Genomic DNA, 16,025 nt, shown 5'->3' with positions numbered 1-16,025 from the left:
GAAATTTAACGGATTCTTCTAGTAATCGTGTACACAACTGACAACTTTTCATTATTTAGAGCTACCATAGCGATAACCTGTGTAAACATATCTCTCTCTCTCTCACTCTCTCTCTCTCCCTCTTCCCCCCCCCCCCCCTCCCCTTCTCTGTGTATGTGTTCTTGCAACAAGGCAGGTGAGAACTAGGTCAAATACGTAGTTTGAACTAGAGTGGATCTTATGCAAGTCAGATAAACTCACATCCTGAGGTGCAGAAGGACTCTGGTCTCACATCTGCGCGTCCTCCATACCACCCGCTAGCGGCAGACGGCGCCTCGGAGTCGGCGGCAGGGCGGCGTCACTCCGGCGGAGACGGCAGGTGACACTCCTCGTCACGGTGTTACGGCGCTCTGGAACGACACGGGACTGATGTGACACTGAAGAAGCAGATACCGCTGAGAGGCACGTGAGGAATCTTTTTTAGGGATAAAGTTTTGTTCGTGCCATTTTCTGCGAAAATGCAGACAACTGTCACTGCCAACTGCAGACGTCTCACGCTCTTCAGGATGAATGCTGTGCGTGTGGTGGAAGATGACTGGGTATTATGGGTATCAGCCACCCCCACAGAATAGATGGTGTGTGTGTGTGTGTGTGTGTGTGTGTGTGTGTGTGTGTGTGTGTGTGTGTTCACGCAGTGCAGCAAGGTGGGCCACCACTGCAGAGGTTTATGTTTGTATTTAAGGTAGCAACCTCTTCTACTACGTCAATAAAAATTGTCCATGGAGATATTTGATTTTAGTTAGTATTATCGAAAGGAATTTCTACTATGGACACGTTTGATTTTCAATTTATGTCCAGATACAGAAGGAGAAATGTGAAGAGACTCCACCAGCGACACACAACATCGAACGGGTATCTTTACTCGCACCGGAGAAATCGTTTACAGTTTGCCACTGTTGCTCGGGGATGCCGGGGACTCCAGAGAAGGAGATCGCTACAGGGAAGAGGAGCTTCAAATGACATCGGTTTCATCCCAGAGAAGAAGAAACTAAAGAAGCCGGTTACAAAATGTCCGTACGTCACCTGCCGAGTTGTCGTGAGTTATGAAGACATTGTAGATAAGAGTTCTGTTTAAATGATTTTACAAAACATTACAAGAAACATTAAAACACAGAATAATTATCAAAAACATTGTTACACGACTTCGTAGCCAGTCGATACAGAATGCGACTTCCCTTACAGCAGCCTATCCACTGCACTGGAACAGAGTCCGATAGAATAATCGGGGGCACTGCACAGTAGGACCACTGCGTCGAGAATCGACAAAAACTGAACTCTATGGAGATATTCGAGGTAACTGACATTTCTAGTGAAGTCGAGATGACGGTTCACTTCGTAGAATAGGTACCCTCATTAATGCTGCAGCCCCGACGAGACGGCACTGTTACGACGCAACAGAAGGGCAGGAAGGAACTATCCCATTCGGATGTGCCAACGACTGCAACACGAATGAAGTTGCGCAGTCAATCGGTGTACTGACGTGTGTACGAGGGATGGTCACGTAATGACGGTGTACGAACAGTGGTTGTAAAAAGGTCCTAACCGACAGCAAACAGAGACGACGATCTCACCTCACTGGTGACAATAGGTTTCGAATGTTACGAGAGTCGCCACCTTCAATGAACACGAGCGATCTCGTCCAGTTTTGCAAAGAACACTGCAGAGCGAACACTGCATAATAGACGCTTCTAGTCGGTTATGCCGCAGAAGGCCACAGCTCGCGACAACACAAGGAGCCACGCCTCTCCGACAGGTCAGACGATGGCGGACAGTCCGAGGCACGTCGTACGGCCAGACGTGTCACTATTTAGCCTCTTTACCACCGAATCTACTGGCAGGTCGACGAGGCATTTAACCCCCACCATCTGGAAGCTGCAGTTCTAGTCCAAAGTGCTTCAGTGAGATTTTGGGGTCTTTTTTGTACCACAACCTGACCGTTCACTTGTGTTGCTGTGAAAACAAACCGGGAGGCTTATTTCAAGTTCTCGGTAACCGAACACTTCCCCGTTTTCTACAACTTCACGATGACGCTCCCAAGAAGGTGCCAGACATGCCTCGTGTCACACCTCGACTGGCTCCCTAGATCGGTCAGTCTCGATCCCATCCAAAATGTGAGATTTTATTTGACTGTCGACTGGGATGTCTGTGGATTCATTTGGGAGAGGGGAGGCAAGGGGGGGGGGGGGGGGGGCCAGAGGCCCAGACAGACAACGTTGCGAAGCAGTTTTGAACACGTTTTCCGAAAAGTGTCTCGAGGAACTAGTTCGACAGCAGAAGAACAATGGAAATACGCGGTGTTCAAAAAGTCTCTCCGCAGTGCCGTTTCATCGATAGACGTGTGTGCCGTACGATTGTTCGCCTGCGTGGGTTACTTCCCTTCGAGTGGACTCTCCCGACATTCCACTGTTTCGTTCATCTCAGCCAGCGTCAGTAGTATTATTGGTGCGTGTCATACGTATTGACGTCAATGTTTAAGTTTAGCTCCTTTGTTAGTTTGTTTCGTTTTTGTCACCGTTAAACTGCTAACCATTGAAGAACGTGTGTTTCCTTGCCATAGATACTTTATCAAATTTTAAAGTTCGAAAGTTCGATTGGAGGCTTATTTAATTTGCCGTTGCTTATATGAATTCTTAGGATAGCAACATGTCCTAGGACCCTTTTAACATTTTGCAGTAATTCTGAGAATTCACCGACATGAGGTGTTTCCAGACCACAGGTTGTTTTCAGAGACACACACAGTAGAGTGTCGATTATCCGAACGTCAGGCAACCGAACGACCGCTTAACCGAACTGTGTACTCGCTCGCACCTGTTACTCTCCCACCCTACCGTCCATCCTCCCCCTCACTCCCAATCCAAGTTTCCCACAGTAGTCGCCGCATTGGGCCACCGCTGGGGGAACATTGTTTCTTATGGGGCCTTCACGAGGCGCTGCTGACTGGCCGAGCCGTCAGTCGCTGTGTTTCAACAATCGGCACACTTCTGTCAGCTCGGCACTGGCAGTAGAAGTAGCGGCAGTATCAAATATATGTATATATTTTTGTTTAATAAACTGTGCCACATACTATATATTCCTACTAAAGTTGCCTTTGTATGTTACTTTGTAATACTAAAAGAGATGCCTGTTTTTATGAATAAATTTACTGTACAGAATTTCTTTTTGGCAAATAAAGATGTACAGTTCGATTATTCGAACAAACCAGTTTTCCGAACACCCATGTCCCCCAATTACTTCGGATAATCGACACTCTACTGTATACACAATTTAATTTTTTGTCAATACAGAAACTCTATTGTGCTTATGCATGTATAACAACTTCAAGAAAACGAGTTTTCATGTTTTATATAATTATTTATATAGACTTTTGCGGTATTATAGTATACAGTATAAAATATATATCAACAATATAACTGCTCAACTAACTTGCTTCCTATTCTATTGTATGTTGTGCAAAAAATGAAAAAGGACTAAGAAAAGTACTACATAATGTAACATTTTTAACTGCACTAATGTTATTTCAGGCAGAATAAAAAATCTTACATGTGTTCCACTGGATACTAAGAAAAATGTGTCCAATTGTTTTTTCTGTGTCCTGGTGAATATTATGCAATATGCCTTCCTCTTAATACACTGCAATATTAGTAAAGCATAATGTATAATGAATCATCAAAACATTTCCGTTTGAGGCCATTGCTGCAGCTTATATGCAAAAAAGAGCAACTCCGACACGCGTGTATAAACACGTCACACGGGCGAGGGACAAGTGTCGCATTCGTGTCTTTCCGACACGTGTGCAGTACGAGCGCAAATGTGAACTACGGTGACGTTATTATCGAACGGGTCCAACCGGGACCGAGGTGCCATTAATCTTTTCCCGGCTGCCAAAGCATGAACACCGGCAGACATCCGCCAGGGAATGAAGAATGTCTACGAGGCGGCATGCCCGTCAAAAAACATCACCGCGGAATGGGGCACTGCCGCTTCACGATAAAGCACACCTCCTCGTCACAAACTTCGTAATGCGGAAGTTACGCCCCCTCGATTGGGAGACGCTTGTGTACCCGCCCTACAGTCTGTACCTCTCCCCGTGCGACTGTCACACATTCAGTCCTTCAAAAAAGGCCTCGAAGTTTCGGCAATTCCCGTCGGAAGGGGACGTGCAGCAGGCAGTTACGGATTTCTTCACGCAGTGGAACAGGGTGCAAACTGAACAGACACCGTCAACCCCACGTGCCAGTGAGATGATGACCTCAATACTGGCAGAATTTTGCACCACTGGGAAGCCGATCTCTGCCCATATGACCTTCAAACGAAAACTTTTTGATTGCCCCCTTACAGTTCGAATGGAAAAACTAAGCACTTAGAAAATATTTACGTAAATTGAAAAGTAATATAAAATTCATAGCATGTTTAGAAAATGAATTTGCAATGTACTTGAAATCTAAAACTGTAGCACTCGCCATTTTTGAGTAGGTGCAAAACCGCAAAACCGTACGATGTTGCATATAAAATTATTATTATTATTATTATTATTATTATTACGTGAATATGATTGACAAGGGGAGGCCGCCAATTGTGAAATTCAGATTCGATTCATACTGCGCATAATAAAAGCTCATGGCCAGAGGTGTAATGTGGCAAAGCACCAAGATGCACTTCTCAGCCGTTGTAGAGAAAATCCACAGTTAAAAGAAATCGTTGGCGTGAAATACTCTGTAAGTTAATGATTTTCTACAACGTCGTGGCGCAGCGGTAAGCGCTGGGGTTCGTAATCCGAAGGTCGCCGGATCGAATCTCGCGCCATGCAAATTTTTTTATTATTAGTTTTTTGTAATTCGAATATATATATATATATATATATATATATATATAAACACACACACACAAACTATTAATGAATTGCTTATGCATGTTGGTGAAGGCGGATCGCTCTCCAATTGTACCGCCTCCATTTTTCCGTTTTTTTTTTAACAGTGTATACCAAAGCTCTCACGTCCGCACTGATTTTCGACGATGTTATAAGTTGCGCTAGGGACCGCATCTACCTTCTTTCGAAGTTAGCAGGCAACTACGCTGTTATGCGGCGGCTCGTTTCGGCCCATTCAACATCTGTCCTTCAAGTGTAACGAGCGAGTAACGGAGTTTATATTTCATACCTGCCACAGCAAATTTGTGTTCGTGGGGTCTCTGTTCTAATTCGAACGTTTGACTTACGCTATACGTATTCGTTTCGGAATATCGTTTCTACGTCTTCCGTTAACTATACGTGGTTAACATTATGAAGACAACTAAGCAAGAGTTTACGGAACTATCAAGGGAGAACTGTGCTGTGGATACTTGTACACTGAAAAAGGACCTGGAATAATCGCACTCATTCCTGCGTAAAGAAACCTGCAAAGAATAAGGATTTCAGGCAGATAGTTTTATCATGCATGGACTCGAAAACCATACCTTGCAACGTAGCAATAAGATTAAAGCAAATCCAAACGTCTTTCGGTCAGAAGAGACGTCTAGTGTACCCAGCAAAACGATCATGTTTGACATTTGTTCCTGAAGAGACGCAATCTTCTCCTCTTGGCAGCACATGCATATGCATTATGGCTACTGAACACAGATTTAGAGAAAATATCTTAGATAAATTCAGCCATCAGTGATATGGCATTTCATTCATAGAGGTATGTTCCGCCTACGCAACTAAATGAAAGGCAGTTTGTTTATTGCCATACACGTTTCGCTTCTTTTATTTGTAAAGCATTTTCAGTGGCCTGTAGCATATGTTTATTTTTATACATATAAGATATGTATTTTTTGGTAGTTACAATATTACATTTTTCACGTGTTTCTCTTGCTTTTCAAATTAGAATCACCAATTGTCGCACAAATTTCGCAAGGTGAAATAATCGTTCGGTGTTACTTACGATTTCCAGGGCTGTTAGACCATGTGTGTGGTTCTGGAGATGGGGCCAATTGGCTACTTCATACACCTTTCACCTATTCGGAGCGTGAGACCGTAGTTGTTTGGACCGTTGGTTCTGTCAAGTAGTTCTAAAGAGGCGACTATGCTCTCTCTTTCTCTCTCTCTCTCTCTTTCTAATGTGCGCGTGGAACGTTTCAGCCGTTTCCAGATGTAAAGGGCTTTTCAAATTCTGTCGGCTACAGACATGGGCCTTCAAGCTGGGCGAAGTGTGTGGTGGCGTGTGGCAGCATTGCGTTAGACCTTTCAGCCATTTGGAGAAGCATACATACTGTATGTCTCCAGACGGCACTCTGTAATGTGTCTTAAATAAAACTTTGTTTTCCACGACAAACAACTTTCAACAACTTATTATATGCATAATTGTTGCAACTGATTTTTTTATATATATAAAAAAAACAAAGATGATGTGACTTACCAAATGAAAGTGCTGGTAGGTCGACAGACACACAAACAAACACAAACATACACACAAAATTCAAGCTTTCGCAACAAACTGTTGCCTCATCAGATATATATATATCAATATAATGGAAGGAAACATTCCACGTGGGAAAAATTATATATAAAAACAAAGATGAGGTGACTTACCGAACAAAAGCGCTGGCAGGTCGATAGATACACAAACAAACACAAACATACACACAAAATTCAAGCTTTCGCAACAAACTGTTGCCTCCTCAGGAAAGAGGGAAGGAGAGGGGAAGACGAAAGGAAGTGGGTTTTAAGGGAGAGGGTAAGGAGTCATTCCAATCCCGGGAGCGGAAAGACTTACCTTAGGGGGAAAAAAGGACAGGTATACACTAGCACACACGCACATATCCATCCACACACAGCCACAAGCAGACATATTTAAAGACCAAATATAATATGTCTGCTTGTGGCTGTGTGTGGATGGATATGTGCGTGTGTGCTAGTGTATACCTGTCCTTTTTTCCCCCTAAGGTAAGTCTTTCCGCTCCCGGGATTGGAATGACTCCTTACCCTCTCCCTTAAAACCCATATCCTTTTGTCTTTCCTTCTCCTTCCCTCTTTCCTGACGAGGCAACCATTGGTTGCGAAAGCTAGAATTTTGTGTGTATGTTTGTGTTTGTTTGTGTGTCTATCGACCTGCCAGCGCTTTTGTTTGGTAAGTTTCATCATCTTTCTTTTTAGATATATTTTTCCCACGTGGAATGTTTCCCTCTATTATATTCATATCTTATATATATATATAAAAAATCTGTGTGTGTGTGTGTGTGTGTGTGTGTACACACATTTGAATTACAAAAAACAAATGCTCAAAAAAAAAAAAAGTTGCATGCTGCGAGATTCGATCCGGCGACCTTCGGATTACGAACCCGAGCGCTTACCGTTGCGCCACGACTCTGTAGAAAATTAATAATCTTAGAGAGTATTTCACCGCAACGGTTTCTTTTAAATGTTGATTTTCTCGACAACGGCTGAGAAGTGCATCTTGGTGCTTTGCCACATTACACCTCTGGCCATGAGCTTTTATTATGCGCAGTATGAATTGAATCTGAACTTCACAATTGGCGGCCTCCCCTTGTGAGACCAAGAAATACCTATGCAAAAAATTCCTCTCTTGGGCACTTTTGGTCAGCACAGACATTCACAAGCAAATATTGCAGGAAATCTGAGGGTGTCCGGGCCAACTTACACAAGGACGACGGAAGACCGAAATGACCTCGGCGATCCCTCGCCTCCTCTCCCAGGAGTGCAGGAGAGAGGCCCCCAGTTCGGCACAAACACAGTTGACGCGCTGCCTGCGGGCAGAGGCAGACGGGTACCTGCAAATTGAAACACACATTACTGGCCCCTCTCGTCAGCAGTACGATATTCGGTTTTCTAAGCTCGAGTAGAGAACAGAACAGTAATAGTAGTCAAATCTCGATACGGCCAGCAGAGTCCGCCGACAGTCTCTCAGAATTGTACGTCCGAGGCAGGTATCCGGTTACGGAGAGCGAACACGTGGGGAACGACTTTTCCGAAGGGCACAGTTCTCGTCCGGCTATTGCGAAGTGAGTCGCGCACTGCGGATCGGTCGCGGGGCCTTTACCGTTCGCTCTACACGTAAGCAACCCGCCCACAGTGAACAGCAGCGAGCTACTTGACAGAGCCAGTCGTTCGCACGTTCTCTGTATCTTTACTCCAACCTCTCACTCCGACGTGGAATGGATTGGTTTTACAATCACAGTACACATTTTCGGCAGAAAGTATGACTGTGCTTTAATCATTTATGAAATATTTCAATTTTTTTCCATTATTTGTACTGAATATAGTTCAATGGTTCTCTCTCTCTCTCTCTCTCTCTCTCTCTCTCTCTCTCTCCTGCATGCACATGTTGAAAAATTCTCCTACTGAGGAGGAGGACTTGTCACGGAATCCTGGAGATGTTTTGAACACGAGAGTGTCGTGCCGGGGACAGTCCTGTCGGAGGCAGCCTTCCTCCGATCTGGAGAACTGAAACACACAGCCCAATTACAGGGGGCCTGCAGTTTGATGCAAATTCTGAATTGCAGTGCAGTTCAGTTAATCAAACCAGAGACCTTCGGATTTGTAGTCTAGCGCCTAACTACTGAGCCACACACATCGAGCGATTACAATTTTGGTTCGTGTTTAATTTTAGTATCCATTAAATCCTTTACATCACAGCAAGTAGCAGGTCGAGAAGTTCTATATTACAGATGATCAAAAAGTTCACCTCCAAATGTCGTGCAGTCCAGAATCAGTACACCGGTCGGTCAAAATCGCTGCAAGCACCTAGGCAGTCGTCGCACCGATGCTCCGGGTCGACAGTTCCCCTTCAGTGAAGCACCGTGTCCTGCCGCGTGAAGGAGACCTTAACTGCCTGCCGCACATCCTCGTCCGACGGGAATCGTCGACCTTCCGAGGCCTTTCGTAAGGGACTGACTGCGCGATAATCAAACGGGGGAGAAATCGGGAGTGCACGGCAGGTGCTCGAGTGCCTCCCACGGCGACCTGCATCTCGTGCCAACTGCGACTGGCGGGGAACTCTCCGCACGGTCTCACTGCGGCATTTTCGGACGCTCGTGCTGCCCATTTTATGACAGGTAAGGTATCTACTGGTGCCCGTCCTCCTGCAGCCGAGGAAAGACATTTGGTAACAATGTCGGCACAGTTCACATTTCTGCATTTGACGCACACACGTCAGAGAGACACGAGCACCGTACCGATCCCTCACCTACGTGTCGGTGCTTGTATACCCACGCCGGGCTCACAGTGTGCTGCAGCACCGTCCTCAAAATCAAACTTTTTGACTGCCCTTCATAGCTGAATACCTCACTCCTTTACATACTACACTAAGGCCAAGAGGTGGTTAGTCGTTTCTCCCTCTAGTATTACATTTAAGAACACTGTCGCCGTTTCAGTGTCGTGGCGCACTGTCGGCAGCAAACTTCGTACGGGACTAAATGTGCTGTCGGGCTATTTGTTGTCAGTATGCTCGGCTGTTTAAAGAGCTGTCTGGAAGAGGTTGTAGCGTAGGCACCAGGCATTATTGTTATTAAACAATTCTGTGTTTATATTGACGAGAACCAGAATTACGAGTCACACATTATAAATCTTAAGCTCTATACATTTTGTGTTACGTTTAACATCAGATTACGGAGGTCAAAAAGCAAAAAGATCGAATCACTTTTCCTACTTTTGTTCACTAATAAGCTACAGCATCATATTCTGGGGTAAGTCGTCACAGGGAAAGGAACTGTTTGCTTGTTGGACAGAAGTGTGGAGTGAGAACAGTGTGTGGAACCTCCAGCAGACAGCTCTTCAAACAGGTGACCGTACCCACAGCAAACTGGCAGCACATTTAGACCCTAATGAAGTTTGCTGCTGACAGTTGACAACAGTTTTAAAACAACAGCAGCATTCACAAGTAAAATACCATTGAGAGAAATGGCATACATTACCCATCATTCAGCCTTTTTGTGGTACAGAAAGGAGTCTGAAAGCAAAGTAGGGGTTTCTTTAAATAATAATAATGATGACGATGATAAAAAAACTTAATAAATCACCTAAATGGTCAGCATGTAGCCATATTACTGTTAGAAATACAAGAAAGAGCCCCACTGGTATGTATTTTTCTTTACATTCTGAGCTTTTGCTTCAGTTCGTTTAATACATACTTAATAAAAATACATAACAAAGTGGCTCGTATTCTTGAAAGCAATAAAATTCACAACCACAGAGCTCAACAACAAGAAAAATGGATACATTAACAATGCCATATTTTCTACTGAGCAGATGAACTGTAACTGTAAAACTGACTCATCCCATATTATAGTTAGGATTCACAAATTTGATCCACTGAACGTGGAAAGAACTAAAAAACTAAGTAAACACTTTTTTAACTCAGACTACGATGCCGCAAGACGTCAGTGAACAATAACAGGCAAAGGAAGCCAACTATTTAAAAATCTCATCCCCAAAATCTCATACTATCTGAAAAACAAGAGATTCAGAGCTCAGACATTTAAAAAGAGCGGTAATACACAACTACTTCAAGTCCTTATCAAAATAAACACCTAACAATTTATCAAAAAACAAAGATGATGTGACTTACCAAACGAAAGCGCTGGCAGGTCGAAAGACACACAAACAAACACAAACATACACACAAAATTCAAGCTCTCGCAACAAACTGTTGCCTCATCAGGAATGTGTGTATGTTTGTGTGTCTTTCGACCTGCCAGGGCTTTCGTTTGGTAAGTCACATCATCTTTGTTTTTTGATAAATTTTTCCCACGTGGAATGTTTCCCTCTATTATATTAAAAACCTAACAAGTTAGAATATTCTGTTTCATTTAACCATTAACACTCGTGCATTATTTCTAACTGTGTGGTGTTTATTGTGATCCGCCTAAATTCACTAACGGTCCACACACAACTGACAGAAAGAGGAGCATCTTCTGAAACTAAGTACCTCGTTTTGAGAGATGTAGGTTACCTGTGACCCGCGGTCTAGGGGGCAGCATCACCGATTAGTTACTATAACGTCACGAGTTCCAGTTCAAACCCAGCCACTGCTTACATTCTCTTCCGGCAAGAAGTCACCCTCGCTCTGTCGACGGCTCTGTCAAAGGGGGCAGAGGAGCAGACACAGTTCTGGGCACACTCATCGACGGCGTGGCAGTGCAGAAGACAGTGGAAAACACTGTATTAAAGGTACGTAGCGTGTATCTGCAGGACGTGTGGCTTTTAATTAGAAAGTGGCGTGACGGTCTCTCCGTTGGCAAAAGCTTCCGGGTTAGTTATCCATTCAGATCTCTGGGAGGGGTCTGCCACGCGGAAGGTGACTGTGAGAAAAAGGCGGAATAACTGACGCAGCGATGATAGTCTGAGAGTCCGTGCGAGGAATTTCAGAAGTTCGAACGTAGTATTAAAGCTATAAAATCTGAAAAGGGAAACACAAAGACTGGATCTAGATATAGTGGGGGTCAGTAAAGCCAAATGGAAAGAAGGAAAGGAATTCTGGTTACACAGACACAGTGTAATATCGACAGAGGCAGGATTCATTACGAATGGGAAGATAGGGCAGGGAGGGAGCTACTGCGAACAGTTCAGTGACAGCGTCGTTCCCGTCCGAGTCGGCAGCAGACCGAGGCGGACAGTGGTAGTTCGTGCGTACATTACGATGCTGCGAGCAGAAGATGGAGAAACAGAGAAAGTATACGAGAATATCGAACGGGTAATTCTTTACGTAACGTGAGATGAAAACCTAATAATTGCGGACAACTGGAATGCGGTTGTAGGGGAAGGAACAGAAGAAAGGTTTAGGAATGAGACAGAAGAAAGACTAATTGAGTTCTGCAATAATTTTCAGATGGTAACAGTGAAACCTTTGCTGAAGTTAAAAGTGTTGTGAATTGGCAGGAGCCAATTCACGGGGTTTGGAAGAAGCCGAAAGGCACGCGTTAAGCTCACACAGACTGGCGTGAGGTCTGGAACAGTTAAGGGAATTTTTAGTAGCAAATAAAGTACGTAGTTGATGTAATACTTAACTTTAATCCATAATTGTAGAACATCGGTCTGACGGTACAGGCATCACAAGTTAAATATCTATTGATAATGGCGCCTTGCTAGGTCGTAGCAAATGATGTAGCTGAAGGCTATGCTAACTATCGTCGCGGCAAATGAGAGCGTAGTTTGTCAGTGTAGCATCGCTAGCAAAGTCTGCTGTACAACTGGGGCGAGTGCTAGGGAGTCTCTCTAGACTAGACCTGCCGTGTAGCGGCGCTCGGTCTGCAATCACTGACAGTGGCGATACGCGGGTCCGACGTATACTAATGGACCGTGGCCAATTTAAAGGCTACCACCTAGCAAGTGTGGTGTCTGGCGGTGACACCACAAAAAGCAAGGGTGCTAACATTGCGAATGCAATGGGAGTTCCACTGTCAAATACAGAAGAGGGAGAGGAGGGGTGGAAAGGGTACAGTTATGGCCTCTATGAAGGAGGCAACTTATCTGACGACAGAAAAAGAAACTGGAGTTCATAAGGAAGACATATGGGATCCAGTATTAGAGTCAGAATTTAAAAGAACTTGGAACAACTTCAAATCAAATACAGTGGAAGGGATAGATAACGTTCTACCAGAATTTCTACAACCTTTGGGGAAAATGGCAACCAAACTATTCAAATGGGTGTGTAGAAACTATGAGACTTTCGGAAAAATATCATCCACACAATTCTGAAGATAGCAACAGCAGACACGTGCGAAAACTATCGTACGATCGGCCAAATATCTCGTGCGTCCGAGCTGCTGACGAGAATAATGTACAGGAGAATGGAAAAGAAAATTTGAGATCTGTAAGATGACAATCAGTCTGCCTCCACCGAAGATAGAGGCACCGAAAAGGCATTCCTGACATTGTGCTCGGTAATGGAAGCGAGACTTAAGAAATATCGAGATACATTCTTAAGATTTGTCAATCTAGAAAAAGAGTTTGATAATGTGATACGGTACAACATGTTTGAAATTCTGGGGAAAATAGGGGCAACCTACAGAGAAAGGTGGGCGATATACAATATCTGCGAGGGAACAATTAGACTGGGAGACCGAGAATGAAGTGCTCAGACTGAAAAGGATGTATGACAGGGATGTAGTCTTTTGCCCCTACTGTTGAGAGTAAACTGGAAAAAGACAAAAGTAATGAGAAGTAGTAGACACGAGAAGAGCAAAAAACTCGACATCAAAATTGGAGGCCACAAAGTAGATGACGTTAAGGAATAAAATCCACTACGTACAAAGCAAGAGGGACATAAAAAGCAGACGGACCTGGGCAAAGAGTCTACAGGTGTCAAACGAGGGCTTTAATTTAAGATTGTACGGTACTGAAGCACGGACAGTGGGAAAACTGAAACAGAAGAGAATTGAAGCTTTTGAGATGTGGCACCACAGAAGAATGCCAAAAATCAAACAGTGAAAACTCCAAGTAGCAATATCAACAAAATAGGTAGAGACAGACTGCTACTTACTGTAAAGAAGACACGTTAAGTTGCATACTGGCACAATTAAAAGACATTTATGTAATGCTCTAGGCCGCAGTCTTTGTCAGTAAAAAAGACAAACACACCATTCATACACAAGAGCAAGAACACAGAACGCACACACGACTGCCGACACCTCACCACACACACACACACACACACACACACACACACACACGAGCACCTACTCCAGCAGCTCAGGCCATAATGGGAAACATATCGGTGCTTTCTCTCATTAAAGACTTGATGAGAAATATTTGTCTGATCTGACTCCAACCCACAACGTAAAAATGAAATTGCAAATATCTGCTGAAACACCAGAGAAAATGTTGTTGTCATTGTTGTTGTGGTCTTCAGTCCTGAGACTGGTTTGATGCAGCTCTCCATGCTACTCTATCCTGTGCAAGCTTCTTCATCTCCCAGTACCTACTGCAGCCTACATCCTTCTGAATCTGCTTAGTGTAATCATCTCTTGGTCTCCCTCTACGATTTTTACCCTCCACGCTGCCCTCCAATACTAAACTGGTGATCCCTTGATGCCTCAGAACATGTCCTACCAACCGGTCCCTTCTTCTAGTCAAGTTGTGCCACACTCCTCTCCTCCCCAATCCTATTCAATACCTCCTCATTACTTACGTGATCTAGCCATCTAATCTTCAGCATTCATCACTTCGAAAGCTTCTATTCTCTTCTTGTTCGAACTATACTAGAGAAAATATTCCCAACAATTCTCCAACATTTTGCACTATCTTTTAGAAGGAAGGAAGTAGTGAGACTGACGAGCAGTTATTAATCTCTGTCTGACTACATTCACCGTAAAGGGGTCAAGCAACAGCATATCCACGTCTTCGGGATGAACTTTCCCACTGAGGCAGTGTGTGCACCGACACGAAACCTGCCGAACCCGGGACGTGTACACAGCCCGCCCTCGTAGGCAGAGTCGATAATGAAGCTGTGAGAGCAGGTCTCAGGCAGGCACCTGCGAATGGTGAGGTTTGGCACACAGTTGTAGCCTGACAGAAAGTTTAGTTTTTCAGTCCTTCTGAAATACCACTTACGAAAGTGTTGTAACGGATATGTGATCGAACACAGTGTATATAAGCGAAGAACATTATTTTGCTACTTTACGAGATAGTATCAACTCTGTGAGAGTTTCTGGATTCGAGGGAATTAATTTCTTTGGCAGCGCGTGGCGTAATTGTGATTTGCCTTTACTTATCGGGATTCCTTTAACGACAACGTCCTCGGATTAATTTGGGTATTTCCAGTTTCACTTTTCGCTTTTGCTCATATAAATTTTATTTTATTGTCTGAATTACTCATTTTGAACACTTACACAAAGATTTTCAAACAAGACAGACGTAAAACGTCCTGAGAAAGTCTACTTACAAAGTTTTGAGAACCGACTGTAAATGATGGCTTTTGAAATATCCAACAACTCCCAACTTATTGCTCACATAGGTATCATGAGGACAAGACTAGATTGTTTGTTTTGTTTTGCTTTAGGGCAGACGAGACTAGATTAATCATGGCATACACAGAGGCATTCTTCCACACTCTCTGTGTGAATGGAAAGGGAAGAAATCCCAGTAAATTGTACAATAATGGGATCTATTCTCTGCCATGCACTTCACACTGGCACACACACACACACACACACACACACACAGAGAGAGAGAGAGAGCACACTCAGATTACCATTTGGTTTCTTTGCCGCCCCCCCCCCCCCCCATTGTTGTCTCGCTCCACCCAAAAGAGGCAGCAGCCAGCTCAATTCCCACCCAGTTGGCTCAGCCAACAGTTTTCTTAACCGCAGTTGACTGTGCTGCTGGAAAACCTCGCCGGATCCCACATTCTCACGCGCGATCTCACAGCAGGCAGCTCACTCGGACGGCTCCGCTGTCCACCCTCAGTTGCGATGGGCGGCCACCCACTCCCCGACAGCCGGCCCCTCTGCCCGGGTCTGCAGTCTGTGTTCTGGCACGCTCGGCTGCCCGGCTGAGACTGGCGCTCCACTTACGTCACACTTGATCTCGCAGTAACCCACTCCGATCCCAGCCCACCCCGCGACCGCTACCTAGCGCCGTCGCCTCCCTCCTCCTATTCGACTCGGTTTCGTTCCGTCCCTCGACTTCTCATTGCCGGCCCGCAGTCCCCTGTGTCGTTCCGTCACCAAACGAGACTCTTCCCCTTCCACACGTACCGCTTCCGTTCTGCAGCCCACCTATTACGGACCCGTGCCCCTTTCCTCTTCCCACTTCCCCCCCCCCCCCCCCCCCTTTAAGCTTCATCAGTTTCTGCAGCCATAATCTCTGCATTCTCCTTCTTAAGCATCATCTTTCTTTAGAAGGTGGCCATCATTAGAGCTAATCTTGTTCCTGACTTTGCAGATTCAAACAGCTGCAGGAAAGTTTATCTGAACTTCTTTCTCACATTCTGAAGCCACTAATTTTTTCCCTACAACTTTACCTTCCATTACAAGTCTTAGAACACTGTATCTTT

At 44.5% G+C, this 16,025-nt stretch overlaps 1 long non-coding RNA gene across 1 annotated transcript in view; it reads right to left on the bottom strand.

Annotated features, from left to right (window-relative positions):
- Positions 1–246: 246 nt before the first annotated feature.
- LOC124554125 overlaps positions 247–16,025 on the bottom strand; it is a 28,797-nt gene continuing 13,018 nt past the window's right edge. Inside the window, exons 3-4 of the long non-coding RNA XR_006968253.1 lie at positions 7,674–7,803; positions 247–389 (exon numbers count right to left, since the gene is read on the bottom strand). This is a non-coding gene — a long non-coding RNA (uncharacterized LOC124554125). The remainder of the gene's footprint in view (positions 390–7,673; positions 7,804–16,025) is intronic.

The sequence above is a fragment of the Schistocerca americana genome, chromosome 11, assembly GCF_021461395.2.
Source record: "Schistocerca americana isolate TAMUIC-IGC-003095 chromosome 11, iqSchAmer2.1, whole genome shotgun sequence".
NCBI classification, from domain to species: Eukaryota; Metazoa; Arthropoda; class Insecta; order Orthoptera; family Acrididae; genus Schistocerca; species Schistocerca americana.
This window is presented reverse-complemented; position numbering and strand designations above follow the sequence as displayed.